At 43.4% G+C, this 20,505-nt stretch overlaps 60 non-coding genes across 60 annotated transcripts; all 60 read left to right on the top strand.

Moving 5' to 3' along the window:
• The first annotated feature begins 129 nt into the window (after nucleotides 1-129).
• Nucleotides 130-222, top strand: trnar-ucu (transfer RNA arginine (anticodon UCU)). The gene is made up of 2 exons: nucleotides 130-166; nucleotides 187-222. It is a non-coding gene; the product is annotated as a tRNA-Arg (tRNA).
• Nucleotides 223-469: 247 nt separating this feature from the next.
• Nucleotides 470-562, top strand: trnar-ucu (transfer RNA arginine (anticodon UCU)). The gene is made up of 2 exons: nucleotides 470-506; nucleotides 528-562. It is a non-coding gene; the product is annotated as a tRNA-Arg (tRNA).
• A 247-nt stretch (nucleotides 563-809) lies between these two features.
• On the top strand, nucleotides 810-902 carry trnar-ucu (transfer RNA arginine (anticodon UCU)). Its single transcript has 2 exons — nucleotides 810-846; nucleotides 867-902. It is a non-coding gene; the product is annotated as a tRNA-Arg (tRNA).
• Nucleotides 903-1,149: 247 nt separating this feature from the next.
• On the top strand, nucleotides 1,150-1,242 carry trnar-ucu (transfer RNA arginine (anticodon UCU)). Its single transcript has 2 exons — nucleotides 1,150-1,186; nucleotides 1,207-1,242. It is a non-coding gene; the product is annotated as a tRNA-Arg (tRNA).
• Nucleotides 1,243-1,489: 247 nt separating this feature from the next.
• trnar-ucu (transfer RNA arginine (anticodon UCU)) lies at nucleotides 1,490-1,582 on the top strand. Its single transcript has 2 exons — nucleotides 1,490-1,526; nucleotides 1,547-1,582. It is a non-coding gene; the product is annotated as a tRNA-Arg (tRNA).
• A 247-nt stretch (nucleotides 1,583-1,829) lies between these two features.
• trnar-ucu (transfer RNA arginine (anticodon UCU)) lies at nucleotides 1,830-1,922 on the top strand. Its single transcript has 2 exons — nucleotides 1,830-1,866; nucleotides 1,887-1,922. It is a non-coding gene; the product is annotated as a tRNA-Arg (tRNA).
• A 247-nt stretch (nucleotides 1,923-2,169) lies between these two features.
• Nucleotides 2,170-2,262, top strand: trnar-ucu (transfer RNA arginine (anticodon UCU)). Its single transcript has 2 exons — nucleotides 2,170-2,206; nucleotides 2,227-2,262. It is a non-coding gene; the product is annotated as a tRNA-Arg (tRNA).
• Nucleotides 2,263-2,509: 247 nt separating this feature from the next.
• On the top strand, nucleotides 2,510-2,602 carry trnar-ucu (transfer RNA arginine (anticodon UCU)). Its single transcript has 2 exons — nucleotides 2,510-2,546; nucleotides 2,567-2,602. It is a non-coding gene; the product is annotated as a tRNA-Arg (tRNA).
• A 247-nt stretch (nucleotides 2,603-2,849) lies between these two features.
• On the top strand, nucleotides 2,850-2,942 carry trnar-ucu (transfer RNA arginine (anticodon UCU)). The gene is made up of 2 exons: nucleotides 2,850-2,886; nucleotides 2,907-2,942. It is a non-coding gene; the product is annotated as a tRNA-Arg (tRNA).
• Nucleotides 2,943-3,189: 247 nt separating this feature from the next.
• On the top strand, nucleotides 3,190-3,282 carry trnar-ucu (transfer RNA arginine (anticodon UCU)). The gene is made up of 2 exons: nucleotides 3,190-3,226; nucleotides 3,247-3,282. It is a non-coding gene; the product is annotated as a tRNA-Arg (tRNA).
• Nucleotides 3,283-3,529: 247 nt separating this feature from the next.
• Nucleotides 3,530-3,622, top strand: trnar-ucu (transfer RNA arginine (anticodon UCU)). The gene is made up of 2 exons: nucleotides 3,530-3,566; nucleotides 3,588-3,622. It is a non-coding gene; the product is annotated as a tRNA-Arg (tRNA).
• Nucleotides 3,623-3,869: 247 nt separating this feature from the next.
• Nucleotides 3,870-3,962, top strand: trnar-ucu (transfer RNA arginine (anticodon UCU)). The gene is made up of 2 exons: nucleotides 3,870-3,906; nucleotides 3,927-3,962. It is a non-coding gene; the product is annotated as a tRNA-Arg (tRNA).
• A 247-nt stretch (nucleotides 3,963-4,209) lies between these two features.
• Nucleotides 4,210-4,302, top strand: trnar-ucu (transfer RNA arginine (anticodon UCU)). Its single transcript has 2 exons — nucleotides 4,210-4,246; nucleotides 4,268-4,302. It is a non-coding gene; the product is annotated as a tRNA-Arg (tRNA).
• A 247-nt stretch (nucleotides 4,303-4,549) lies between these two features.
• On the top strand, nucleotides 4,550-4,642 carry trnar-ucu (transfer RNA arginine (anticodon UCU)). The gene is made up of 2 exons: nucleotides 4,550-4,586; nucleotides 4,607-4,642. It is a non-coding gene; the product is annotated as a tRNA-Arg (tRNA).
• A 247-nt stretch (nucleotides 4,643-4,889) lies between these two features.
• trnar-ucu (transfer RNA arginine (anticodon UCU)) lies at nucleotides 4,890-4,982 on the top strand. Its single transcript has 2 exons — nucleotides 4,890-4,926; nucleotides 4,948-4,982. It is a non-coding gene; the product is annotated as a tRNA-Arg (tRNA).
• Nucleotides 4,983-5,229: 247 nt separating this feature from the next.
• trnar-ucu (transfer RNA arginine (anticodon UCU)) lies at nucleotides 5,230-5,322 on the top strand. The gene is made up of 2 exons: nucleotides 5,230-5,266; nucleotides 5,287-5,322. It is a non-coding gene; the product is annotated as a tRNA-Arg (tRNA).
• A 247-nt stretch (nucleotides 5,323-5,569) lies between these two features.
• On the top strand, nucleotides 5,570-5,662 carry trnar-ucu (transfer RNA arginine (anticodon UCU)). The gene is made up of 2 exons: nucleotides 5,570-5,606; nucleotides 5,628-5,662. It is a non-coding gene; the product is annotated as a tRNA-Arg (tRNA).
• A 247-nt stretch (nucleotides 5,663-5,909) lies between these two features.
• On the top strand, nucleotides 5,910-6,002 carry trnar-ucu (transfer RNA arginine (anticodon UCU)). The gene is made up of 2 exons: nucleotides 5,910-5,946; nucleotides 5,967-6,002. It is a non-coding gene; the product is annotated as a tRNA-Arg (tRNA).
• A 247-nt stretch (nucleotides 6,003-6,249) lies between these two features.
• Nucleotides 6,250-6,342, top strand: trnar-ucu (transfer RNA arginine (anticodon UCU)). Its single transcript has 2 exons — nucleotides 6,250-6,286; nucleotides 6,307-6,342. It is a non-coding gene; the product is annotated as a tRNA-Arg (tRNA).
• Nucleotides 6,343-6,589: 247 nt separating this feature from the next.
• On the top strand, nucleotides 6,590-6,682 carry trnar-ucu (transfer RNA arginine (anticodon UCU)). Its single transcript has 2 exons — nucleotides 6,590-6,626; nucleotides 6,647-6,682. It is a non-coding gene; the product is annotated as a tRNA-Arg (tRNA).
• A 247-nt stretch (nucleotides 6,683-6,929) lies between these two features.
• trnar-ucu (transfer RNA arginine (anticodon UCU)) lies at nucleotides 6,930-7,022 on the top strand. Its single transcript has 2 exons — nucleotides 6,930-6,966; nucleotides 6,987-7,022. It is a non-coding gene; the product is annotated as a tRNA-Arg (tRNA).
• A 247-nt stretch (nucleotides 7,023-7,269) lies between these two features.
• On the top strand, nucleotides 7,270-7,362 carry trnar-ucu (transfer RNA arginine (anticodon UCU)). Its single transcript has 2 exons — nucleotides 7,270-7,306; nucleotides 7,328-7,362. It is a non-coding gene; the product is annotated as a tRNA-Arg (tRNA).
• Nucleotides 7,363-7,609: 247 nt separating this feature from the next.
• Nucleotides 7,610-7,702, top strand: trnar-ucu (transfer RNA arginine (anticodon UCU)). The gene is made up of 2 exons: nucleotides 7,610-7,646; nucleotides 7,667-7,702. It is a non-coding gene; the product is annotated as a tRNA-Arg (tRNA).
• A 247-nt stretch (nucleotides 7,703-7,949) lies between these two features.
• trnar-ucu (transfer RNA arginine (anticodon UCU)) lies at nucleotides 7,950-8,042 on the top strand. The gene is made up of 2 exons: nucleotides 7,950-7,986; nucleotides 8,008-8,042. It is a non-coding gene; the product is annotated as a tRNA-Arg (tRNA).
• A 247-nt stretch (nucleotides 8,043-8,289) lies between these two features.
• On the top strand, nucleotides 8,290-8,382 carry trnar-ucu (transfer RNA arginine (anticodon UCU)). Its single transcript has 2 exons — nucleotides 8,290-8,326; nucleotides 8,347-8,382. It is a non-coding gene; the product is annotated as a tRNA-Arg (tRNA).
• A 247-nt stretch (nucleotides 8,383-8,629) lies between these two features.
• trnar-ucu (transfer RNA arginine (anticodon UCU)) lies at nucleotides 8,630-8,722 on the top strand. The gene is made up of 2 exons: nucleotides 8,630-8,666; nucleotides 8,687-8,722. It is a non-coding gene; the product is annotated as a tRNA-Arg (tRNA).
• A 247-nt stretch (nucleotides 8,723-8,969) lies between these two features.
• On the top strand, nucleotides 8,970-9,062 carry trnar-ucu (transfer RNA arginine (anticodon UCU)). Its single transcript has 2 exons — nucleotides 8,970-9,006; nucleotides 9,028-9,062. It is a non-coding gene; the product is annotated as a tRNA-Arg (tRNA).
• A 247-nt stretch (nucleotides 9,063-9,309) lies between these two features.
• On the top strand, nucleotides 9,310-9,402 carry trnar-ucu (transfer RNA arginine (anticodon UCU)). The gene is made up of 2 exons: nucleotides 9,310-9,346; nucleotides 9,367-9,402. It is a non-coding gene; the product is annotated as a tRNA-Arg (tRNA).
• A 247-nt stretch (nucleotides 9,403-9,649) lies between these two features.
• Nucleotides 9,650-9,742, top strand: trnar-ucu (transfer RNA arginine (anticodon UCU)). The gene is made up of 2 exons: nucleotides 9,650-9,686; nucleotides 9,707-9,742. It is a non-coding gene; the product is annotated as a tRNA-Arg (tRNA).
• A 247-nt stretch (nucleotides 9,743-9,989) lies between these two features.
• trnar-ucu (transfer RNA arginine (anticodon UCU)) lies at nucleotides 9,990-10,082 on the top strand. Its single transcript has 2 exons — nucleotides 9,990-10,026; nucleotides 10,047-10,082. It is a non-coding gene; the product is annotated as a tRNA-Arg (tRNA).
• Nucleotides 10,083-10,329: 247 nt separating this feature from the next.
• On the top strand, nucleotides 10,330-10,422 carry trnar-ucu (transfer RNA arginine (anticodon UCU)). Its single transcript has 2 exons — nucleotides 10,330-10,366; nucleotides 10,387-10,422. It is a non-coding gene; the product is annotated as a tRNA-Arg (tRNA).
• A 247-nt stretch (nucleotides 10,423-10,669) lies between these two features.
• On the top strand, nucleotides 10,670-10,762 carry trnar-ucu (transfer RNA arginine (anticodon UCU)). The gene is made up of 2 exons: nucleotides 10,670-10,706; nucleotides 10,728-10,762. It is a non-coding gene; the product is annotated as a tRNA-Arg (tRNA).
• A 247-nt stretch (nucleotides 10,763-11,009) lies between these two features.
• trnar-ucu (transfer RNA arginine (anticodon UCU)) lies at nucleotides 11,010-11,102 on the top strand. Its single transcript has 2 exons — nucleotides 11,010-11,046; nucleotides 11,067-11,102. It is a non-coding gene; the product is annotated as a tRNA-Arg (tRNA).
• Nucleotides 11,103-11,349: 247 nt separating this feature from the next.
• trnar-ucu (transfer RNA arginine (anticodon UCU)) lies at nucleotides 11,350-11,442 on the top strand. The gene is made up of 2 exons: nucleotides 11,350-11,386; nucleotides 11,407-11,442. It is a non-coding gene; the product is annotated as a tRNA-Arg (tRNA).
• A 247-nt stretch (nucleotides 11,443-11,689) lies between these two features.
• trnar-ucu (transfer RNA arginine (anticodon UCU)) lies at nucleotides 11,690-11,782 on the top strand. The gene is made up of 2 exons: nucleotides 11,690-11,726; nucleotides 11,747-11,782. It is a non-coding gene; the product is annotated as a tRNA-Arg (tRNA).
• Nucleotides 11,783-12,029: 247 nt separating this feature from the next.
• Nucleotides 12,030-12,122, top strand: trnar-ucu (transfer RNA arginine (anticodon UCU)). Its single transcript has 2 exons — nucleotides 12,030-12,066; nucleotides 12,087-12,122. It is a non-coding gene; the product is annotated as a tRNA-Arg (tRNA).
• A 247-nt stretch (nucleotides 12,123-12,369) lies between these two features.
• Nucleotides 12,370-12,462, top strand: trnar-ucu (transfer RNA arginine (anticodon UCU)). Its single transcript has 2 exons — nucleotides 12,370-12,406; nucleotides 12,427-12,462. It is a non-coding gene; the product is annotated as a tRNA-Arg (tRNA).
• A 247-nt stretch (nucleotides 12,463-12,709) lies between these two features.
• On the top strand, nucleotides 12,710-12,802 carry trnar-ucu (transfer RNA arginine (anticodon UCU)). The gene is made up of 2 exons: nucleotides 12,710-12,746; nucleotides 12,767-12,802. It is a non-coding gene; the product is annotated as a tRNA-Arg (tRNA).
• Nucleotides 12,803-13,049: 247 nt separating this feature from the next.
• Nucleotides 13,050-13,142, top strand: trnar-ucu (transfer RNA arginine (anticodon UCU)). Its single transcript has 2 exons — nucleotides 13,050-13,086; nucleotides 13,107-13,142. It is a non-coding gene; the product is annotated as a tRNA-Arg (tRNA).
• Nucleotides 13,143-13,389: 247 nt separating this feature from the next.
• Nucleotides 13,390-13,482, top strand: trnar-ucu (transfer RNA arginine (anticodon UCU)). The gene is made up of 2 exons: nucleotides 13,390-13,426; nucleotides 13,447-13,482. It is a non-coding gene; the product is annotated as a tRNA-Arg (tRNA).
• Nucleotides 13,483-13,729: 247 nt separating this feature from the next.
• trnar-ucu (transfer RNA arginine (anticodon UCU)) lies at nucleotides 13,730-13,822 on the top strand. Its single transcript has 2 exons — nucleotides 13,730-13,766; nucleotides 13,787-13,822. It is a non-coding gene; the product is annotated as a tRNA-Arg (tRNA).
• A 247-nt stretch (nucleotides 13,823-14,069) lies between these two features.
• trnar-ucu (transfer RNA arginine (anticodon UCU)) lies at nucleotides 14,070-14,162 on the top strand. Its single transcript has 2 exons — nucleotides 14,070-14,106; nucleotides 14,127-14,162. It is a non-coding gene; the product is annotated as a tRNA-Arg (tRNA).
• Nucleotides 14,163-14,409: 247 nt separating this feature from the next.
• Nucleotides 14,410-14,502, top strand: trnar-ucu (transfer RNA arginine (anticodon UCU)). The gene is made up of 2 exons: nucleotides 14,410-14,446; nucleotides 14,467-14,502. It is a non-coding gene; the product is annotated as a tRNA-Arg (tRNA).
• Nucleotides 14,503-14,749: 247 nt separating this feature from the next.
• trnar-ucu (transfer RNA arginine (anticodon UCU)) lies at nucleotides 14,750-14,842 on the top strand. Its single transcript has 2 exons — nucleotides 14,750-14,786; nucleotides 14,807-14,842. It is a non-coding gene; the product is annotated as a tRNA-Arg (tRNA).
• A 247-nt stretch (nucleotides 14,843-15,089) lies between these two features.
• Nucleotides 15,090-15,182, top strand: trnar-ucu (transfer RNA arginine (anticodon UCU)). Its single transcript has 2 exons — nucleotides 15,090-15,126; nucleotides 15,147-15,182. It is a non-coding gene; the product is annotated as a tRNA-Arg (tRNA).
• A 247-nt stretch (nucleotides 15,183-15,429) lies between these two features.
• trnar-ucu (transfer RNA arginine (anticodon UCU)) lies at nucleotides 15,430-15,522 on the top strand. Its single transcript has 2 exons — nucleotides 15,430-15,466; nucleotides 15,487-15,522. It is a non-coding gene; the product is annotated as a tRNA-Arg (tRNA).
• Nucleotides 15,523-15,769: 247 nt separating this feature from the next.
• On the top strand, nucleotides 15,770-15,862 carry trnar-ucu (transfer RNA arginine (anticodon UCU)). Its single transcript has 2 exons — nucleotides 15,770-15,806; nucleotides 15,827-15,862. It is a non-coding gene; the product is annotated as a tRNA-Arg (tRNA).
• A 247-nt stretch (nucleotides 15,863-16,109) lies between these two features.
• On the top strand, nucleotides 16,110-16,202 carry trnar-ucu (transfer RNA arginine (anticodon UCU)). Its single transcript has 2 exons — nucleotides 16,110-16,146; nucleotides 16,167-16,202. It is a non-coding gene; the product is annotated as a tRNA-Arg (tRNA).
• Nucleotides 16,203-16,449: 247 nt separating this feature from the next.
• Nucleotides 16,450-16,542, top strand: trnar-ucu (transfer RNA arginine (anticodon UCU)). The gene is made up of 2 exons: nucleotides 16,450-16,486; nucleotides 16,507-16,542. It is a non-coding gene; the product is annotated as a tRNA-Arg (tRNA).
• Nucleotides 16,543-16,789: 247 nt separating this feature from the next.
• Nucleotides 16,790-16,882, top strand: trnar-ucu (transfer RNA arginine (anticodon UCU)). Its single transcript has 2 exons — nucleotides 16,790-16,826; nucleotides 16,847-16,882. It is a non-coding gene; the product is annotated as a tRNA-Arg (tRNA).
• A 247-nt stretch (nucleotides 16,883-17,129) lies between these two features.
• Nucleotides 17,130-17,222, top strand: trnar-ucu (transfer RNA arginine (anticodon UCU)). Its single transcript has 2 exons — nucleotides 17,130-17,166; nucleotides 17,187-17,222. It is a non-coding gene; the product is annotated as a tRNA-Arg (tRNA).
• A 247-nt stretch (nucleotides 17,223-17,469) lies between these two features.
• trnar-ucu (transfer RNA arginine (anticodon UCU)) lies at nucleotides 17,470-17,562 on the top strand. Its single transcript has 2 exons — nucleotides 17,470-17,506; nucleotides 17,527-17,562. It is a non-coding gene; the product is annotated as a tRNA-Arg (tRNA).
• A 247-nt stretch (nucleotides 17,563-17,809) lies between these two features.
• On the top strand, nucleotides 17,810-17,902 carry trnar-ucu (transfer RNA arginine (anticodon UCU)). Its single transcript has 2 exons — nucleotides 17,810-17,846; nucleotides 17,867-17,902. It is a non-coding gene; the product is annotated as a tRNA-Arg (tRNA).
• Nucleotides 17,903-18,149: 247 nt separating this feature from the next.
• Nucleotides 18,150-18,242, top strand: trnar-ucu (transfer RNA arginine (anticodon UCU)). The gene is made up of 2 exons: nucleotides 18,150-18,186; nucleotides 18,207-18,242. It is a non-coding gene; the product is annotated as a tRNA-Arg (tRNA).
• Nucleotides 18,243-18,489: 247 nt separating this feature from the next.
• Nucleotides 18,490-18,582, top strand: trnar-ucu (transfer RNA arginine (anticodon UCU)). The gene is made up of 2 exons: nucleotides 18,490-18,526; nucleotides 18,547-18,582. It is a non-coding gene; the product is annotated as a tRNA-Arg (tRNA).
• A 247-nt stretch (nucleotides 18,583-18,829) lies between these two features.
• trnar-ucu (transfer RNA arginine (anticodon UCU)) lies at nucleotides 18,830-18,922 on the top strand. Its single transcript has 2 exons — nucleotides 18,830-18,866; nucleotides 18,887-18,922. It is a non-coding gene; the product is annotated as a tRNA-Arg (tRNA).
• Nucleotides 18,923-19,169: 247 nt separating this feature from the next.
• On the top strand, nucleotides 19,170-19,262 carry trnar-ucu (transfer RNA arginine (anticodon UCU)). Its single transcript has 2 exons — nucleotides 19,170-19,206; nucleotides 19,227-19,262. It is a non-coding gene; the product is annotated as a tRNA-Arg (tRNA).
• A 247-nt stretch (nucleotides 19,263-19,509) lies between these two features.
• Nucleotides 19,510-19,602, top strand: trnar-ucu (transfer RNA arginine (anticodon UCU)). The gene is made up of 2 exons: nucleotides 19,510-19,546; nucleotides 19,567-19,602. It is a non-coding gene; the product is annotated as a tRNA-Arg (tRNA).
• A 247-nt stretch (nucleotides 19,603-19,849) lies between these two features.
• On the top strand, nucleotides 19,850-19,942 carry trnar-ucu (transfer RNA arginine (anticodon UCU)). The gene is made up of 2 exons: nucleotides 19,850-19,886; nucleotides 19,907-19,942. It is a non-coding gene; the product is annotated as a tRNA-Arg (tRNA).
• Nucleotides 19,943-20,189: 247 nt separating this feature from the next.
• Nucleotides 20,190-20,282, top strand: trnar-ucu (transfer RNA arginine (anticodon UCU)). The gene is made up of 2 exons: nucleotides 20,190-20,226; nucleotides 20,247-20,282. It is a non-coding gene; the product is annotated as a tRNA-Arg (tRNA).
• Nucleotides 20,283-20,505: the final 223 nt, after the last annotated feature.

Below are 20,505 nucleotides of genomic sequence, written 5' to 3'. Positions count from 1 at the left end.
TTTTTGCACCGTTTTAATCAAGTATTTATTCCAGCATGGTGCAAACATTTACAACGCATTATCTTGTGCTGGACTAGTTGCTTCTCTTCATTTCTTCAAGTTTTGGAGCAGCATTTACTGTTTTCAAGAGACTCTGTGGCGCAATGGACAGCGCGTTGGACTTCTAGGTGATCTATCATGAAAGCCATTCAAAGGTTGTGGGTTCGAGTCCCACCAGAGTTGGATTTTGGATCTTCCATTGGGTAACAACAGGCCGAAGCGTAAAGAGGGAATTTCTCCTTGCACAACACCATTTCATCCTATGAAAATGCATTCACCGTCTGTTGCATTCCGAGATCAATTTTTGCACCGTTTTAATCAAGTATTTATTCCAGCATGGTGCAAACATTTACAATGCATTATCTTGTGCTGGACTAGTTGCTTCTCTTCATATCTTCAAGTTTTGGATCAGCATTTGCTGTCTTCAAGAGACTCTGTGGCGCAATGGACAGCGCGTTTGACTTCTAGGTGATCTATCATGAAAGCCATTCAAAGGTTGTGGGTTCGAGTCCCACCAGAGTTGGCTTTTGGATCTTCCATTGGGTAACAACAGGCCGAAGCGTAACGAGGGAATTTCTCCTTGCACAACACCATTTCATCCTATGAAAATGCATTCACCGTCTGTTGCATTCCGAGTTCAATTTTTGCACCGTTTTAATCAAGTATTCATTCCAGCATGGTGCAAACATTTACAACGCATTATCTTGTGCTGGACTAGTTGCTTCTCTTCATATCTTCAAGTTTTGGATCAGCATTTGCTGTCTTCAAGAGACTCTGTGGCGCAATGGACAGCGCGTTGGACTTCTAGGTGATCTATCATGAAAGCCATTCAAAGGTTGTGCGTTCGAGTCCCACCAGAGTTGGCTTTTGGATCTTCCATTGGGTAACAACAGGCCGAAGTGTAACGAGGGAATTTCTCCTTGCACAACACCATTTCATCCTATGAAAATGCGTTCACCGTCTGTTGCATTCCGAGTTCAATTTTTGCACCGTTTTAATCAAGTATTTATTCCAGCATGGTGCAAACATTTACAACGCATTATCTTGTGCTGGACTAGTTGCTTCTCTTCATTTCTTCAAGTTTTGGAGCAGCATTTGCTGTTTTCAAGAGACTCTGTGGCGCAATGGACAGCGCGTTGGACTTCTAGGTGATCTATCATGAAAGCCATTCAAAGGTTGTGGGTTCGAGTCCCACCAGAGTTTGATTTTGGATCTTCCATTGGGTAACAACAGGCCGAAGCGTAACGAGGGAATTTCTCCTTGCACAACACCATTTCATCCTATGAAAATGCATTCACCGTCTGTTGCATTCCGAGATCAATTTTTGCACCGTTTTAATCAAGTATTTATTCCAGCATGGTGCAAACATTTACAATGCATTATCTTGTGCTGGACTAGTTGCTTCTCTTCATATCTTCAAGTTTTGGATCAGCATTTGCTGTCTTCAAGAGACTCTGTGGCGCAATGGACAGCGCGTTGGACTTCTAGGTGATCTATCATGAAAGCCATTCAAAGGTTGTGGGTTCGAGTCCCACCAGAGTTGGCTTTTGGATCTTCCATTGGGTAACAACAGGCCGAAGCGTAACGAGGGAATTTCTCCTTGCACAACACCATTTCATCCTATGAAAATGCATTCACCGTCTGTTGCATTCCGAGTTCAATTTTTGCACCGTTTTAATCAAGTATTCATTCCAGCATGGTGCAAACATTTACAACGCATTATCTTGTGCTGGACTAGTTGCTTCTCTTCATATCTTCAAGTTTTGGATCAGCATTTGCTGTCTTCAAGAGACTCTGTGGCGCAATGGACAGCGCGTTGGACTTCTAGGTGATCTATCATGAAAGCCATTCAAAGGTTGTGCGTTCGAGTCCCACCAGAGTTGGCTTTTGGATCTTCCATTGGGTAACAACAGGCCGAAGTGTAACGAGGGAATTTCTCCTTGCACAACACCATTTCATCCTATGAAAATGCGTTCACCGTCTGTTGCATTCCGAGTTCAATTTTTGCACCGTTTTAATCAAGTATTTATTCCAGCATGGTGCAAACATTTACAACGCATTATCTTGTGCTGGACTAGTTGCTTCTCTTCATTTCTTCAAGTTTTGGATCAGCATTTGCTGTCTTCAAGAGACTCTGTGGCGCAATGGACAGCGCGTTGGACTTCTAGGTGATCTATCATGAAAGCCATTCAAAGGTTGTGGGTTCGAGTCCCACCAGAGTTGGATTTTGGATCTTCCATTGGGTAACAGCAGGCCGAAGCGTAACGAGGGAATTTCTCCTTGCACAACACCATTTCATCCTATGAAAATGCATTCACCGTCTGTTGCATTCCGAGATCAATTTTTGCACCGTTTTAATCAAGTATTTATTCCAGCATGGTGCAAACTTTTACAACGCATTATCTTGTGCTGGACTAGTTGCTTCTCTTCATTTCTTCAAGTTTTGGATCAGCATTTGCTGTCTTCAAGAGACTCTGTGGCGCAATGGACAGCGCGTTGGACTTCTAGGTGATCTATCATGAAAGCCATTCAAAGGTTGTGGGTTCGAGTCCCACCAGAGTTGGCTTTTGGATCTTCCATTGGGTAACAGCAGGCCGAAGCGTAACGAGGGAATTTCTCCTTGCACAACACCATTTCATCCTATGAAAATGCATTCACCGTCTGTTGCATTCCGAGATCAATTTTTGCACCGTTTTAATCAAGTATTTATTCCAGCATGGTGCAAACTTTTACAACGCATTATCTTGTGCTGGACTAGTTGCTTCTCTTCATTTCTTCAAGTTTTGGATCAGCATTTGCTGTCTTCAAGAGACTCTGTGGCGCAATGGACAGCGCGTTGGACTTCTAGGTGATCTATCATGAAAGCCATTCAAAGGTTGTGGGTTCGAGTCCCACCAGAGTTGGCTTTTGGATCTTCCATTGGGTAACAACAGGCCGAAGCGTAACGAGGGAATTTCTCCTTGCACAACACCATTTCATCCTATGAAAATGCATTCACCGTCTGTTGCATTCCGAGTTCAATTTTTGCACCGTTTTAATCAAGTATTCATTCCAGCATGGTGCAAACATTTACAACGCATTATCTTGTGCTGGACTAGTTGCTTCTCTTCATATCTTCAAGTTTTGGATCAGCATTTGCTGTCTTCAAGAGACTCTGTGGCGCAATGGACAGCGCGTTGGACTTCTAGGTGATCTATCATGAAAGCCATTCAAAGGTTGTGCGTTCGAGTCCCACCAGAGTTGGCTTTTGGATCTTCCATTGGGTAACAACAGGCCGAAGTGTAACGAGGGAATTTCTCCTTGCACAACACCATTTCATCCTATGAAAATGCGTTCACCGTCTGTTGCATTCCGAGTTCAATTTTTGCACCGTTTTAATCAAGTATTTATTCCAGCATGGTGCAAACATTTACAATGCATTATCTTGTGCTGGACTAGTTGCTTCTCTTCATATCTTCAAGTTTTGGATCAGCATTTGCTGTCTTCAAGAGACTCTGTGGCGCAATGGACAGCGCGTTTGACTTCTAGGTGATCTATCATGAAAGCCATTCAAAGGTTGTGGGTTCGAGTCCCACCAGAGTTGGCTTTTGGATCTTCCATTGGGTAACAACAGGCCGAAGCGTAACGAGGGAATTTCTCCTTGCACAACACCATTTCATCCTATGAAAATGCATTCATCGTCTGTTGCATTCAGAGTTCAATTTTTGCACCGTTTTAATCAAGTATTTATTCCAGCATGGTGCAAACATTTACAACGCATTATCTTGTGCTGGACTAGTTGCTTCTCTTCATTTCTTCAAGTTTTGGAGCAGCATTTACTGTTTTCAAGAGACTCTGTGGCGCAATGGACAGCGCGTTGGACTTCTAGGTGATCTATCATGAAAGCCATTCAAAGGTTGTGGGTTCGAGTCCCACCAGAGTTGGATTTTGGATCTTCCATTGGGTAACAACAGGCCGAAGCGTAAAGAGGGAATTTCTCCTTGCACAACACCATTTCATCCTATGAAAATGCATTCACCGTCTGTTGCATTCCGAGATCAATTTTTGCACCGTTTTAATCAAGTATTTATTCCAGCATGGTGCAAACATTTACAATGCATTATCTTGTGCTGGACTAGTTGCTTCTCTTCATATCTTCAAGTTTTGGATCAGCATTTGCTGTCTTCAAGAGACTCTGTGGCGCAATGGACAGCGCGTTTGACTTCTAGGTGATCTATCATGAAAGCCATTCAAAGGTTGTGGGTTCGAGTCCCACCAGAGTTGGCTTTTGGATCTTCCATTGGGTAACAACAGGCCGAAGCGTAACGAGGGAATTTCTCCTTGCACAACACCATTTCATCCTATGAAAATGCATTCACCGTCTGTTGCATTCCGAGTTCAATTTTTGCACCGTTTTAATCAAGTATTCATTCCAGCATGGTGCAAACATTTACAACGCATTATCTTGTGCTGGACTAGTTGCTTCTCTTCATATCTTCAAGTTTTGGATCAGCATTTGCTGTCTTCAAGAGACTCTGTGGCGCAATGGACAGCGCGTTGGACTTCTAGGTGATCTATCATGAAAGCCATTCAAAGGTTGTGCGTTCGAGTCCCACCAGAGTTGGCTTTTGGATCTTCCATTGGGTAACAACAGGCCGAAGTGTAACGAGGGAATTTCTCCTTGCACAACACCATTTCATCCTATGAAAATGCGTTCACCGTCTGTTGCATTCCGAGTTCAATTTTTGCACCGTTTTAATCAAGTATTTATTCCAGCATGGTGCAAACATTTACAATGCATTATCTTGTGCTGGACTAGTTGCTTCTCTTCATATCTTCAAGTTTTGGATCAGCATTTGCTGTCTTCAAGAGACTCTGTGGCGCAATGGACAGCGCGTTTGACTTCTAGGTGATCTATCATGAAAGCCATTCAAAGGTTGTGGGTTCGAGTCCCACCAGAGTTGGCTTTTGGATCTTCCATTGGGTAACAACAGGCCGAAGCGTAACGAGGGAATTTCTCCTTGCACAACACCATTTCATCCTATGAAAATGCATTCATCGTCTGTTGCATTCAGAGTTCAATTTTTGCACCGTTTTAATCAAGTATTTATTCCAGCATGGTGCAAACATTTACAACGCATTATCTTGTGCTGGACTAGTTGCTTCTCTTCATTTCTTCAAGTTTTGGAGCAGCATTTACTGTTTTCAAGAGACTCTGTGGCGCAATGGACAGCGCGTTGGACTTCTAGGTGATCTATCATGAAAGCCATTCAAAGGTTGTGGGTTCGAGTCCCACCAGAGTTGGATTTTGGATCTTCCATTGGGTAACAACAGGCCGAAGCGTAAAGAGGGAATTTCTCCTTGCACAACACCATTTCATCCTATGAAAATGCATTCACCGTCTGTTGCATTCCGAGATCAATTTTTGCACCGTTTTAATCAAGTATTTATTCCAGCATGGTGCAAACATTTACAATGCATTATCTTGTGCTGGACTAGTTGCTTCTCTTCATATCTTCAAGTTTTGGATCAGCATTTGCTGTCTTCAAGAGACTCTGTGGCGCAATGGACAGCGCGTTTGACTTCTAGGTGATCTATCATGAAAGCCATTCAAAGGTTGTGGGTTCGAGTCCCACCAGAGTTGGCTTTTGGATCTTCCATTGGGTAACAACAGGCCGAAGCGTAACGAGGGAATTTCTCCTTGCACAACACCATTTCATCCTATGAAAATGCATTCACCGTCTGTTGCATTCCGAGTTCAATTTTTGCACCGTTTTAATCAAGTATTCATTCCAGCATGGTGCAAACATTTACAACGCATTATCTTGTGCTGGACTAGTTGCTTCTCTTCATATCTTCAAGTTTTGGATCAGCATTTGCTGTCTTCAAGAGACTCTGTGGCGCAATGGACAGCGCGTTGGACTTCTAGGTGATCTATCATGAAAGCCATTCAAAGGTTGTGCGTTCGAGTCCCACCAGAGTTGGCTTTTGGATCTTCCATTGGGTAACAACAGGCCGAAGTGTAACGAGGGAATTTCTCCTTGCACAACACCATTTCATCCTATGAAAATGCGTTCACCGTCTGTTGCATTCCGAGTTCAATTTTTGCACCGTTTTAATCAAGTATTTATTCCAGCATGGTGCAAACATTTACAACGCATTATCTTGTGCTGGACTAGTTGCTTCTCTTCATTTCTTCAAGTTTTGGAGCAGCATTTGCTGTTTTCAAGAGACTCTGTGGCGCAATGGACAGCGCGTTGGACTTCTAGGTGCTCTATCATGAAAGCCATTCAAAGGTTGTGGGTTCGAGTCCCGCCAGAGTTGGCTTTTGGATCTTCCATTGGGTAACAGCAGGCCGAAGCGTAACGAGGGAATTTCTCCTTGCACAACACCATTTCATCCTATGAAAATGCATTCACCGTCTGTTGCATTCCGAGATCAATTTTTGCACCGTTTTAATCAAGTATTTATTCCAGCATGGTGCAAACTTTTACAACGCATTATCTTGTGCTGGACTAGTTGCTTCTCTTCATTTCTTCAAGTTTTGGATCAGCATTTGCTGTCTTCAAGAGACTCTGTGGCGCAATGGACAGCGCGTTGGACTTCTAGGTGATCTATCATGAAAGCCATTCAAAGGTTGTGGGTTCGAGTCCCACCAGAGTTGGCTTTTGGATCTTCCATTGGGTAACAACAGGCCGAAGCGTAACGAGGGAATTTCTCCTTGCACAACACCATTTCATCCTATGAAAATGCATTCACCGTCTGTTGCATTCCGAGTTCAATTTTTGCACCGTTTTAATCAAGTATTCATTCCAGCATGGTGCAAACATTTACAACGCATTATCTTGTGCTGGACTAGTTGCTTCTCTTCATATCTTCAAGTTTTGGATCAGCATTTGCTGTCTTCAAGAGACTCTGTGGCGCAATGGACAGCGCGTTGGACTTCTAGGTGATCTATCATGAAAGCCATTCAAAGGTTGTGCGTTCGAGTCCCACCAGAGTTGGCTTTTGGATCTTCCATTGGGTAACAACAGGCCGAAGTGTAACGAGGGAATTTCTCCTTGCACAACACCATTTCATCCTATGAAAATGCGTTCACCGTCTGTTGCATTCCGAGTTCAATTTTTGCACCGTTTTAATCAAGTATTTATTCCAGCATGGTGCAAACATTTACAATGCATTATCTTGTGCTGGACTAGTTGCTTCTCTTCATATCTTCAAGTTTTGGATCAGCATTTGCTGTCTTCAAGAGACTCTGTGGCGCAATGGACAGCGCGTTTGACTTCTAGGTGATCTATCATGAAAGCCATTCAAAGGTTGTGGGTTCGAGTCCCACCAGAGTTGGCTTTTGGATCTTCCATTGGGTAACAACAGGCCGAAGCGTAACGAGGGAATTTCTCCTTGCACAACACCATTTCATCCTATGAAAATGCATTCATCGTCTGTTGCATTCAGAGTTCAATTTTTGCACCGTTTTAATCAAGTATTTATTCCAGCATGGTGCAAACATTTACAACGCATTATCTTGTGCTGGACTAGTTGCTTCTCTTCATTTCTTCAAGTTTTGGAGCAGCATTTACTGTTTTCAAGAGACTCTGTGGCGCAATGGACAGCGCGTTGGACTTCTAGGTGATCTATCATGAAAGCCATTCAAAGGTTGTGGGTTCGAGTCCCACCAGAGTTGGATTTTGGATCTTCCATTGGGTAACAACAGGCCGAAGCGTAAAGAGGGAATTTCTCCTTGCACAACACCATTTCATCCTATGAAAATGCATTCACCGTCTGTTGCATTCCGAGATCAATTTTTGCACCGTTTTAATCAAGTATTTATTCCAGCATGGTGCAAACATTTACAATGCATTATCTTGTGCTGGACTAGTTGCTTCTCTTCATATCTTCAAGTTTTGGATCAGCATTTGCTGTCTTCAAGAGACTCTGTGGCGCAATGGACAGCGCGTTTGACTTCTAGGTGATCTATCATGAAAGCCATTCAAAGGTTGTGGGTTCGAGTCCCACCAGAGTTGGCTTTTGGATCTTCCATTGGGTAACAACAGGCCGAAGCGTAACGAGGGAATTTCTCCTTGCACAACACCATTTCATCCTATGAAAATGCATTCACCGTCTGTTGCATTCCGAGTTCAATTTTTGCACCGTTTTAATCAAGTATTCATTCCAGCATGGTGCAAACATTTACAACGCATTATCTTGTGCTGGACTAGTTGCTTCTCTTCATATCTTCAAGTTTTGGATCAGCATTTGCTGTCTTCAAGAGACTCTGTGGCGCAATGGACAGCGCGTTGGACTTCTAGGTGATCTATCATGAAAGCCATTCAAAGGTTGTGCGTTCGAGTCCCACCAGAGTTGGCTTTTGGATCTTCCATTGGGTAACAACAGGCCGAAGTGTAACGAGGGAATTTCTCCTTGCACAACACCATTTCATCCTATGAAAATGCGTTCACCGTCTGTTGCATTCCGAGTTCAATTTTTGCACCGTTTTAATCAAGTATTTATTCCAGCATGGTGCAAACATTTACAACGCATTATCTTGTGCTGGACTAGTTGCTTCTCTTCATTTCTTCAAGTTTTGGAGCAGCATTTGCTGTTTTCAAGAGACTCTGTGGCGCAATGGACAGCGCGTTGGACTTCTAGGTGATCTATCATGAAAGCCATTCAAAGGTTGTGGGTTCGAGTCCCACCAGAGTTGGATTTTGGATCTTCCATTGGGTAACAACAGGCCGAAGCGTAAAGAGGGAATTTCTCCTTGCACAACACCATTTCATCCTATGAAAATGCATTCACCGTCTGTTGCATTCCGAGATCAATTTTTGCACCGTTTTAATCAAGTATTTATTCCAGCATGGTGCAAACATTTACAATGCATTATCTTGTGCTGGACTAGTTGCTTCTCTTCATATCTTCAAGTTTTGGATCAGCATTTGCTGTCTTCAAGAGACTCTGTGGCGCAATGGACAGCGCGTTTGACTTCTAGGTGATCTATCATGAAAGCCATTCAAAGGTTGTGGGTTCGAGTCCCACCAGAGTTGGCTTTTGGATCTTCCATTGGGTAACAACAGGCCGAAGCGTAACGAGGGAATTTCTCCTTGCACAACACCATTTCATCCTATGAAAATGCATTCACCGTCTGTTGCATTCCGAGTTCAATTTTTGCACCGTTTTAATCAAGTATTCATTCCAGCATGGTGCAAACATTTACAACGCATTATCTTGTGCTGGACTAGTTGCTTCTCTTCATATCTTCAAGTTTTGGATCAGCATTTGCTGTCTTCAAGAGACTCTGTGGCGCAATGGACAGCGCGTTGGACTTCTAGGTGATCTATCATGAAAGCCATTCAAAGGTTGTGCGTTCGAGTCCCACCAGAGTTGGCTTTTGGATCTTCCATTGGGTAACAACAGGCCGAAGTGTAACGAGGGAATTTCTCCTTGCACAACACCATTTCATCCTATGAAAATGCGTTCACCGTCTGTTGCATTCCGAGTTCAATTTTTGCACCGTTTTAATCAAGTATTTATTCCAGCATGGTGCAAACATTTACAACGCATTATCTTGTGCTGGACTAGTTGCTTCTCTTCATTTCTTCAAGTTTTGGAGCAGCATTTGCTGTTTTCAAGAGACTCTGTGGCGCAATGGACAGCGCGTTGGACTTCTAGGTGCTCTATCATGAAAGCCATTCAAAGGTTGTGGGTTCGAGTCCCGCCAGAGTTGGCTTTTGGATCTTCCATTGGGTAACAGCAGGCCGAAGCGTAACGAGGGAATTTCTCCTTGCACAACACCATTTCATCCTATGAAAATGCATTCACCGTCTGTTGCATTCCGAGATCAATTTTTGCACCGTTTTAATCAAGTATTTATTCCAGCATGGTGCAAACTTTTACAACGCATTATCTTGTGCTGGACTAGTTGCTTCTCTTCATTTCTTCAAGTTTTGGATCAGCATTTGCTGTCTTCAAGAGACTCTGTGGCGCAATGGACAGCGCGTTGGACTTCTAGGTGATCTATCATGAAAGCCATTCAAAGGTTGTGGGTTCGAGTCCCACCAGAGTTGGCTTTTGGATCTTCCATTGGGTAACAACAGGCCGAAGCGTAACGAGGGAATTTCTCCTTGCACAACACCATTTCATCCTATGAAAATGCATTCACCGTCTGTTGCATTCCGAGTTCAATTTTTGCACCGTTTTAATCAAGTATTCATTCCAGCATGGTGCAAACATTTACAACGCATTATCTTGTGCTGGACTAGTTGCTTCTCTTCATATCTTCAAGTTTTGGATCAGCATTTGCTGTCTTCAAGAGACTCTGTGGCGCAATGGACAGCGCGTTGGACTTCTAGGTGATCTATCATGAAAGCCATTCAAAGGTTGTGCGTTCGAGTCCCACCAGAGTTGGCTTTTGGATCTTCCATTGGGTAACAACAGGCCGAAGTGTAACGAGGGAATTTCTCCTTGCACAACACCATTTAATCCTATGAAAATGCGTTCACCGTCTGTTGCATTCCGAGTTCAATTTTTGCACCGTTTTAATCAAGTATTTATTCCAGCATGGTGCAAACATTTACAATGCATTATCTTGTGCTGGACTAGTTGCTTCTCTTCATATCTTCAAGTTTTGGATCAGCATTTGCTGTCTTCAAGAGACTCTGTGGCGCAATGGACAGCGCGTTTGACTTCTAGGTGATCTATCATGAAAGCCATTCAAAGGTTGTGGGTTCGAGTCCCACCAGAGTTGGCTTTTGGATCTTCCATTGGGTAACAACAGGCCGAAGCGTAACGAGGGAATTTCTCCTTGCACAACACCATTTCATCCTATGAAAATGCATTCATCGTCTGTTGCATTCAGAGTTCAATTTTTGCACCGTTTTAATCAAGTATTTATTCCAGCATGGTGCAAACATTTACAACGCATTATCTTGTGCTGGACTAGTTGCTTCTCTTCATTTCTTCAAGTTTTGGAGCAGCATTTACTGTTTTCAAGAGACTCTGTGGCGCAATGGACAGCGCGTTGGACTTCTAGGTGATCTATCATGAAAGCCATTCAAAGGTTGTGGGTTCGAGTCCCACCAGAGTTGGATTTTGGATCTTCCATTGGGTAACAACAGGCCGAAGCGTAAAGAGGGAATTTCTCCTTGCACAACACCATTTCATCCTATGAAAATGCATTCACCGTCTGTTGCATTCCGAGATCAATTTTTGCACCGTTTTAATCAAGTATTTATTCCAGCATGGTGCAAACATTTACAATGCATTATCTTGTGCTGGACTAGTTGCTTCTCTTCATATCTTCAAGTTTTGGATCAGCATTTGCTGTCTTCAAGAGACTCTGTGGCGCAATGGACAGCGCGTTTGACTTCTAGGTGATCTATCATGAAAGCCATTAAAAGGTTGTGGGTTCGAGTCCCACCAGAGTTGGCTTTTGGATCTTCCATTGGGTAACAACAGGCCGAAGCGTAACGAGGGAATTTCTCCTTGCACAACACCATTTCATCCTATGAAAATGCATTCACCGTCTGTTGCATTCCGAGTTCAATTTTTGCACCGTTTTAATCAAGTATTCATTCCAGCATGGTGCAAACATTTACAACGCATTATCTTGTGCTGGACTAGTTGCTTCTCTTCATATCTTCAAGTTTTGGATCAGCATTTGCTGTCTTCAAGAGACTCTGTGGCGCAATGGACAGCGCGTTGGACTTCTAGGTGATCTATCATGAAAGCCATTCAAAGGTTGTGCGTTCGAGTCCCACCAGAGTTGGCTTTTGGATCTTCCATTGGGTAACAACAGGCCGAAGTGTAACGAGGGAATTTCTCCTTGCACAACACCATTTCATCCTATGAAAATGCGTTCACCGTCTGTTGCATTCCGAGTTCAATTTTTGCACCGTTTTAATCAAGTATTTATTCCAGCATGGTGCAAACATTTACAACGCATTATCTTGTGCTGGACTAGTTGCTTCTCTTCATTTCTTCAAGTTTTGGAGCAGCATTTGCTGTTTTCAAGAGACTCTGTGGCGCAATGGACAGCGCGTTGGACTTCTAGGTGATCTATCATGAAAGCCATTCAAAGGTTGTGGGTTCGAGTCCCACCAGAGTTTGATTTTGGATCTTCCATTGGGTAACAACAGGCCGAAGCGTAACGAGGGAATTTCTCCTTGCACAACACCATTTCATCCTATGAAAATGCATTCACCGTCTGTTGCATTCCGAGATCAATTTTTGCACCGTTTTAATCAAGTATTTATTCCAGCATGGTGCAAACATTTACAATGCATTATCTTGTGCTGGACTAGTTGCTTCTCTTCATATCTTCAAGTTTTGGATCAGCATTCGCTGTCTTCAAGAGACTCTGTGGCGCAATGGACAGCGCGTTGGACTTCTAGGTGATCTATCATGAAAGCCATTCAAAGGTTGTGGGTTCGAGTCCCACCAGAGTTGGCTTTTGGATCTTCCATTGGGTAACAACAGGCCGAAGCGTAACGAGGGAATTTCTCCTTGCACAACACCATTTCATCCTATGAAAATGCATTCACCGTCTGTTGCATTCCGAGTTCAATTTTTGCACCGTTTTAATCAAGTATTCATTCCAGCATGGTGCAAACATTTACAACGCATTATCTTGTGCTGGACTAGTTGCTTCTCTTCATATCTTCAAGTTTTGGATCAGCATTTGCTGTCTTCAAGAGACTCTGTGGCGCAATGGACAGCGCGTTGGACTTCTAGGTGCTCTATCATGAAAGCCATTCAAAGGTTGTGGGTTCGAGTCCCGCCAGAGTTGGCTTTTGGATCTTCCATTGGGTAACAACAGGCCGAAGCGTAACGAGGGAATTTCTCCTTGCACAACACCATTTCATCCTATGAAAATGCATTCACCGTCTGTTGCATTCCGAGATCAATTTTTGCTCCGTTTTAATCAAGTATTCATTCCAGCATGGTGCAAACATTTACAACGCATTATCTTGTGCTGGACTAGTTGCTTCTCTTCATATCTTCAAGTTTTGGATCAGCATTTGCTGTCTTCAAGAGACTCTGTGGCGCAATGGACAGCGCGTTGGACTTCTAGGTGCTCTATCATGAAAGCCATTCAAAGGTTGTGGGTTCGAGTCCCACCAGAGTTGGCTTTTGGATCTTCCATTGGGTAACAACAGGCCGAAGTGTAACGAGGGAATTTCTCCTTGCACAACACCATTTCATCCTATGAAAATGCGTTCACCGTCTGTTGCATTCCGAGTTCAATTTTTGCACCGTTTTAATCAAGTATTTATTCCAGCATGGTGCAAACATTTACAACGCATTATCTTGTGCTGGACTAGTTGCTTCTCTTCATATCTTCAAGTTTTGGATCAGCATTTGCTGTCTTCAAGAGACTCTGTGGCGCAATGGACAGCGCGTTGGACTTCTAGGTGATCTATCATGAAAGCCATTCAAAGGTTGTGGGTTCGAGTCCCACCAGAGTTGGCTTTTGGATCTTCCATTGGGTAACAACAGGCCGAAGCGTAACGAGGGAATTTCTCCTTGCACAACACCATTTCATCCTATGAAAATGCGTTCACCGTCTGTTGCATTCCGAGTTCAATTTTTGCACCGTTTTAATCAAGTATTTATTCCAGCATGGTGCAAACATTTACAACGCATTATCTTGTGCTGGACTAGTTGCTTCTCTTCATATCTTCAAGTTTTGGATCAGCATTTGCTGTCTTCAAGAGACTCTGTGGCGCAATGGACAGCGCGTTGGACTTCTAGGTGCTCTATCATGAAAGCCATTCAAAGGTTGTGGGTTCGAGTCCCGCCAGAGTTGGCTTTTGGATCTTCCATTGGGTAACAACAGGCCGAAGCGTAACGAGGGAATTTCTCCTTGCACAACACCATTTCATCCTATGAAAATGCATTCATCGTCTGTTGCATTCAGAGTTCAATTTTTGCACCGTTTTAATCAAGTATTTATTCCAGCATGGTGCAAACATTTACAACGCATTATCTTGTGCTGGACTAGTTGCTTCTCTTCATTTCTTCAAGTTTTGGAGCAGCATTTACTGTTTTCAAGAGACTCTGTGGCGCAATGGACAGCGCGTTGGACTTCTAGGTGATCTATCATGAAAGCCATTCAAAGGTTGTGGGTTCGAGTCCCACCAGAGTTGGATTTTGGATCTTCCATTGGGTAACAACAGGCCGAAGCGTAAAGAGGGAATTTCTCCTTGCACAACACCATTTCATCCTATGAAAATGCATTCACCGTCTGTTGCATTCCGAGATCAATTTTTGCACCGTTTTAATCAAGTATTCATTCCAGCATGGTGCAAACATTTACAACGCATTATCTTGTGCTGGACTAGTTGCTTCTCTTCATATCTTCAAGTTTTGGATCAGCATTTGCTGTCTTCAAGAGACTCTGTGGCGCAATGGACAGCGCGTTGGACTTCTAGGTGATCTATCATGAAAGACATTCAAAGGTTGTGCGTTCGAGTCCCACCAGAGTTGGCTTTTGGATCTTCCATTGGGTAACAACAGGCCGAAGTGTAACGAGGGAATTTCTCCTTGCACAACACCATTTCATCCTATGAAAATGCGTTCACCGTCTGTTGCATTCCGAGTTCAATTTTTGCACCGTTTTAATCAAGTATTTATTCCAGCATGGTGCAAACATTTACAACGCATTATCTTGTGCTGGACTAGTTGCTTCTCTTCATATCTTCAAGTTTTGGATCAGCATTTGCTGTCTTCAAGAGACTCTGTGGCGCAATGGACAGCGCGTTGGACTTCTAGGTGATCTATCATGAAAGCCATTCAAAGGTTGTGCGTTCGAGTCCCACCAGAGTTGGCTTTTGGATCTTCCATTGGGTAACAACAGGCCGAAGTGTAACGAGGGAATTTCTCCTTGCACAACACCATTTCATCCTATGAAAATGCGTTCACCGTCTGTTGCATTCCGAGTTCAATTTTTGCACCGTTTTAATCAAGTATTTATTCCAGCATGGTGCAAACATTTACAACGCATTATCTTGTGCTGGACTAGTTGCTTCTCTTCATTTCTTCAAGTTTTGGAGCAGCATTTGCTGTTTTCAAGAGACTCTGTGGCGCAATGGACAGCGCGTTGGACTTCTAGGTGATCTATCATGAAAGCCATTCAAAGGTTGTGGGTTCGAGTCCCACCGGAGTTTGATTTTGGATCTTCCATTGGGTAACAACAGGCCGAAGCGTAACGAGGGAATTTCTCCTTGCACAACACCATTTCATCCTATGAAAATGCATTCACCGTCTGTTGCATTCCGAGATCAATTTTTGCACCGTTTTAATCAAGTATTTATTCCAGCATGGTGCAAACATTTACAATGCATTATCTTGTGCTGGACTAGTTGCTTCTCTTCATATCTTCAAGTTTTGGATCAGCATTTGCTGTCTTCAAGAGACTCTGTGGCGCAATGGACAGCGCGTTGGACTTCTAGGTGATCTATCATGAAAGCCATTCAAAGGTTGTGGGTTCGAGTCCCACCAGAGTTGGCTTTTGGATCTTCCATTGGGTAACAACAGGCCGAAGCGTAACGAGGGAATTTCTCCTTGCACAACACCATTTCATCCTATGAAAATGCATTCACCGTCTGTTGCATTCCGAGTTCAATTTTTGCACCGTTTTAATCAAGTATTCATTCCAGCATGGTGCAAACATTTACAACGCATTATCTTGTGCTGGACTAGTTGCTTCTCTTCATATCTTCAAGTTTTGGATCAGCATTTGCTGTCTTCAAGAGACTCTGTGGCGCAATGGACAGCGCGTTGGACTTCTAGGTGCTCTATCATGAAAGCCATTCAAAGGTTGTGGGTTCGAGTCCCGCCAGAGTTGGCTTTTGGATCTTCCATTGGGTAACAACAGGCCGAAGCGTAACGAGGGAATTTCTCCTTGCACAACACCATTTCATCCTATGAAAATGCATTCACCGTCTGTTGCATTCCGAGTTCAATTTTTGCACCGTTTTAATCAAGTATTCATTCCAGCATGGTGCAAACATTTACAACGCATTATCTTGTGCTGGACTAGTTGCTTCTCTTCATATCTTCAAGTTTTGGATCAGCATTTGCTGTCTTCAAGAGACTCTGTGGCGCAATGGACAGCGCGTTGGACTTCTAGGTGATCTATCATGAAAGACATTCAAAGGTTGTGCGTTCGAGTCCCACCAGAGTTGGCTTTTGGATCTTCCATTGGGTAACAACAGGCCGAAGTGTAACGAGGGAATTTCTCCTTGCACAACACCATTTCATCCTATGAAAATGCGTTCACCGTCTGTTGCATTCCGAGTTCAATTTTTGCACCGTTTTAATCAAGTATTTATTCCAGCATGGTGCAAACATTTACAACGCATTATCTTGTGCTGGACTAGTTGCTTCTCTTCATATCTTCAAGTTTTGGATCAGCATTTGCTGTCTTCAAGAGACTCTGTGGCGCAATGGACAGCGCGTTGGACTTCTAGGTGATCTATCATGAAAGCCATTCAAAGGTTGTGCGTTCGAGTCCCACCAGAGTTGGCTTTTGGATCTTCCATTGGGTAACAACAGGCCGAAGTGTAACGAGGGAATTTCTCCTTGCACAACACCATTTCATCCTATGAAAATGCGTTCACCGTCTGTTGCATTCCGAGTTCAATTTTTGCACCGTTTTAATCAAGTATTTATTCCAGCATGGTGCAAACATTTACAACGCATTATCTTGTGCTGGACTAGTTGCTTCTCTTCATTTCTTCAAGTTTTGGAGCAGCATTTGCTGTTTTCAAGAGACTCTGTGGCGCAATGGACAGCGCGTTGGACTTCTAGGTGATCTATCATGAAAGCCATTCAAAGGTTGTGGGTTCGAGTCCCACCGGAGTTTGATTTTGGATCTTCCATTGGGTAACAACAGGCCGAAGCGTAACGAGGGAATTTCTCCTTGCACAACACCATTTCATCCTATGAAAATGCATTCACCGTCTGTTGCATTCCGAGATCAATTTTTGCACCGTTTTAATCAAGTATTTATTCCAGCATGGTGCAAACATTTACAATGCATTATCTTGTGCTGGACTAGTTGCTTCTCTTCATATCTTCAAGTTTTGGATCAGCATTTGCTGTCTTCAAGAGACTCTGTGGCGCAATGGACAGCGCGTTGGACTTCTAGGTGATCTATCATGAAAGCCATTCAAAGGTTGTGGGTTCGAGTCCCACCAGAGTTGGCTTTTGGATCTTCCATTGGGTAACAACAGGCCGAAGCGTAACGAGGGAATTTCTCCTTGCACAACACCATTTCATCCTATGAAAATGCATTCACCGTCTGTTGCATTCCGAGTTCAATTTTTGCACCGTTTTAATCAAGTATTCATTCCAGCATGGTGCAAACATTTACAACGCATTATCTTGTGCTGGACTAGTTGCTTCTCTTCATATCTTCAAGTTTTGGATCAGCATTTGCTGTCTTCAAGAGACTCTGTGGCGCAATGGACAGCGCGTTGGACTTCTAGGTGCTCTATCATGAAAGCCATTCAAAGGTTGTGGGTTCGAGTCCCGCCAGAGTTGGCTTTTGGATCTTCCATTGGGTAACAACAGGCCGAAGCGTAACGAGGGAATTTCTCCTTGCACAACACCATTTCATCCTATGAAAATGCATTCACCGTCTGTTGCATTCCGAGTTCAATTTTTGCACCGTTTTAATCAAGTATTCATTCCAGCATGGTGCAAACATTTACAACGCATTATCTTGTGCTGGACTAGTTGCTTCTCTTCATATCTTCAAGTTTTGGATCAGCATTTGCTGTCTTCAAGAGACTCTGTGGCGCAATGGACAGCGCGTTGGACTTCTAGGTGATCTATCATGAAAGCCATTCAAAGGTTGTGGGTTCGAGTCCCACCAGAGTTGGCTTTTGGATCTTCCATTGGGTAACAACAGGCCGAAGCGTAACGAGGGAATTTCTCCTTGCACAACACCATTTCATCCTATGAAAATGCGTTCACCGTCTGTTGCATTCCGAGTTCAATTTTTGCACCGTTTTAATCAAGTATTTATTCCAGCATGGTGCAAACATTTACAACGCATTATCTTGTGCTGGACTAGTTGCTTCTCTTCATATCTTCAAGTTTTGGATCAGCATTTGCTGTCTTCAAGAGACTCTGTGGCGCAATGGACAGCGCGTTGGACTTCTAGGTGCTCTATCATGAAAGCCATTCAAAGGTTGTGGGTTCGAGTCCCGCCAGAGTTGGCTTTTGGATCTTCCATTGGGTAACAACAGGCCGAAGCGTAACGAGGGAATTTCTCCTTGCACAACACCATTTCATCCTATGAAAATGCATTCATCGTCTGTTGCATTCAGAGTTCAATTTTTGCACCGTTTTAATCAAGTATTTATTCCAGCATGGTGCAAACATTTACAACGCATTATCTTGTGCTGGACTAGTTGCTTCTCTTCATTTCTTCAAGTTTTGGAGCAGCATTTACTGTTTTCAAGAGACTCTGTGGCGCAATGGACAGCGCGTTGGACTTCTAGGTGATCTATCATGAAAGCCATTCAAAGGTTGTGGGTTCGAGTCCCACCAGAGTTGGATTTTGGATCTTCCATTGGGTAACAACAGGCCGAAGCGTAAAGAGGGAATTTCTCCTTGCACAACACCATTTCATCCTATGAAAATGCATTCACCGTCTGTTGCATTCCGAGATCAATTTTTGCACCGTTTTAATCAAGTATTCATTCCAGCATGGTGCAAACATTTACAACGCATTATCTTGTGCTGGACTAGTTGCTTCTCTTCATATCTTCAAGTTTTGGATCAGCATTTGCTGTCTTCAAGAGACTCTGTGGCGCAATGGACAGCGCGTTGGACTTCTAGGTGATCTATCATGAAAGACATTCAAAGGTTGTGCGTTCGAGTCCCACCAGAGTTGGCTTTTGGATCTTCCATTGGGTAACAACAGGCCGAAGTGTAACGAGGGAATTTCTCCTTGCACAACACCATTTCATCCTATGAAAATGCGTTCACCGTCTGTTGCATTCCGAGTTCAATTTTTGCACCGTTTTAATCAAGTATTTATTCCAGCATGGTGCAAACATTTACAACGCATTATCTTGTGCTGGACTAGTTGCTTCTCTTCATTTCTTCAAGTTTTGGATCAGCATTTGCTGTCTTCAAGAGACTCTGTGGCGCAATGGACAGCGCGTTGGACTTCTAGGTGATCTATCATGAAAGCCATTCAAAGGTTGTGGGTTCGAGTCCCACCAGAGTTGGATTTTGGATCTTCCATTGGGTAACAGCAGGCCGAAGCGTAACGAGGGAATTTCTCCTTGCACAACACCATTTCATCCTATGAAAATGCATTCACCGTCTGTTGCATTCCGAGATCAATTTTTGCACCGTTTTAATCAAGTATTTATTCCAGCATGGTGCAAACTTTTACAACGCATTATCTTGTGCTGGACTAGTTGCTTCTCTTCATTTCTTCAAGTTTTGGATCAGCATTTGCTGTCTTCAAGAGACTCTGTGGCGCAATGGACAGCGCGTTGGACTTCTAGGTGATCTATCATGAAAGCCATTCAAAGGTTGTGGGTTCGAGTCCCACCAGAGTTGGCTTTTGGATCTTCCATTGGGTAACAACAGGCCGAAGCGTAACGAGGGAATTTCTCCTTGCACAACACCATTTCATCCTATGAAAATGCATTCACCGTCTGTTGCATTCCGAGATCAATTTTTGCACCGTTTTAATCAAGTATTTATTCCAGCATGGTGCAAACATTTACAATGCATTATCTTGTGCTGGACTAGTTGCTTCTCTTCATATCTTCAAGTTTTGGATCAGCATTTGCTGTCTTCAAGAGACTCTGTGGCGCAATGGACAGCGCGTTGGACTTCTAGGTGATCTATCATGAAAGCCATTCAAAGGTTGTGGGTTCGAGTCCCACCAGAGTTGGCTTTTGGATCTTCCATTGGGTAACAACAGGCCGAAGCGTAACGAGGGAATTTCTCCTTGCACAACACCATTTCATCCTATGAAAATGCATTCACCGTCTGTTGCATTCCGAGTTCAATTTTTGCACCGTTTTAATCAAGTATTCATTCCAGCATGGTGCAAACATTTACAACGCATTATCTTGTGCTGGACTAGTTGCTTCTAGTCATATCTTCAAGTTTTGGATCAGCATTTGCTGGCTTCAAGAGACTCTGTGGCGCAATGGACAGCGCGTTGGACTTCTAGGTGCTCTATCATGAAAGCCATTCAAAGGTTGTGGGTTCGAGTCCCGCCAGAGTTGGCTTTTGGATCTTCCATTGGGTAACAACAGGCCGAAGCGTAACGAGGGAATTTCTCCTTGCACAACACCATTTCATCCTATGAAAATGCATTCACCGTCTGTTGCATTCCGAGATCAATTTTTGCTCCGTTTTAATCAAGTATTCATTCCAGCATGGTGCAAACATTTACAACGCATTATCTTGTGCTGGACTAGTTGCTTCTCTTCATATCTTCAAGTTTTG

The sequence above is a fragment of the Pungitius pungitius genome, chromosome 3 (assembly GCF_949316345.1).
Source record: "Pungitius pungitius chromosome 3, fPunPun2.1, whole genome shotgun sequence".
NCBI classification, from domain to species: Eukaryota; Metazoa; Chordata; class Actinopteri; order Perciformes; family Gasterosteidae; genus Pungitius; species Pungitius pungitius.
The sequence above is the reverse complement of the archived record's forward strand: the minus strand, read 5'-3'. Positions and strand labels throughout refer to the sequence as shown.